The sequence below is a fragment of the Phytophthora parasitica genome (assembly GCF_000247585.1).
Source record: "Phytophthora parasitica INRA-310 unplaced genomic scaffold supercont2.28, whole genome shotgun sequence".
Taxonomy (NCBI): Eukaryota; Oomycota; class Peronosporomycetes; order Peronosporales; family Peronosporaceae; genus Phytophthora; species Phytophthora nicotianae.
In genome coordinates this window covers 208,895-210,386 of record NW_008649014.1, presented here as the reverse complement: position 1 = coordinate 210,386, position 1,492 = coordinate 208,895, and positions in this window count along the sequence as shown.

Here is a 1,492-nt window from a genome sequence, read left to right as displayed (position 1 = left end):
TTGACAAGTAAGGCTGTCATCACTAGCCAACAGTGCTGGAACCTGTCTAGACTACTTGATGAGTTGATGAAACAGCTGGGATATCGTGGTCTGTTCTCTTCAGGACCTTGAGAAACGGTGCTTGGGCCTTGTAAATTGGCGAGCTACGCATCGAGTGACCTTCCGGATTGTAAACATGTTTAGGAAGGTAGTTGCTACAAAACGTCTGCGTCCAAGCCGATCTCATACAAAAATCCTTAAATTTCTGATGATCTTCAACATTAACCAATCAACGATTGGTATAGGAAGAAAGTTCTTGTTTGAACGATTCAGGGTCTGCAATCAGTTTCTCAAAATGATAATTTGGGACGAACTAATGTAGAAAAATATGACCTCACCCAAAATTAGTCCCAAAACAAAACTACGTCCAGCACAATTGCCCTCGGTTCTCGGCATGGGGAAGACCAGGTACGTCCCTCTAATGGTGGTACGAGTACAGGGTAGTGTCTGACAGTCATCTTCCCCTCCTTAGGACAGAACACTCGCGTGAAATACGCGATCTGCGCGTTGACAAGCGCCTGGAAGGGGTAACGTACCAAAAGATAGCCGACAAGCTCTAAATTCACGTTTCTAGCGTTAAAACAATCGTTGCGAACGCCAAGCGGAGCGGCCATACCCATTCCAAGCTGCGAGCCGGTCGTCCTCGCAAGACTAGCGTTCGCGAAGACCGCCAGATCGTTCAAGAAGCAAAGAGAAACCGACGGCTTAGTGCCGAGAAAATTGCAACTATGGTGAAAGAAGACCACGGCGTAACAATTTCTAGCCAAACTGTGCGCAATCGTATCAAGCCGGAGGGATTTAACGGGCGAGCCGCGCGTAAGAAACCCAATCTTTCAAAAAACAAAAATGTGAAGGCACGCCTTGCGTACGCGAATACCATGTTGAAGTACAAGGAAAAGGACTGGAGGAAAGTCGTCTTCAGCGATGAGTCATCTATTTTGCTTACGGGGCTTCTGGGCGGGTTTACGTGTGGCGAAAGCCTGGAGAAGAGTTTAAGAACGAATGTTTAGTGCCCACATTCAAGGGAAACGCTAATGGTTCGGGGGTGTATCATGTCGGAGCCCTCCACCTGTGTGAATCAAGTGTGACTGGCACCTACTACAAGTCGATTCTCGAAAAGAATCTACACGCTACTGTTTCAGTCATGGGAATCGGTAAGGACTCAACGTTTGTGAACGACGGAGCTCCTTGGCATCGCTCAAACCTCGTCAAAACATATCTCGAAGAAAATAAAGTGGAAGTTCTCGGTTGCTTCGTCAGCAACGTCGGGGTTCGAGCTGACCCCGACAAGGTGAAGGCCATTGCAACGTGGCCGACACCCAGATCTCAGAAGGATCTCAGGAAGTGGTTGGGTTTGGCCAACTACCTCCACAAGTACAGCGCAGGGTACGCGGGTCTCGCAAAACCCTTGTCGGATCTCCTGAAGAAGGATGCCGACTGGCGCTGGGAGCAA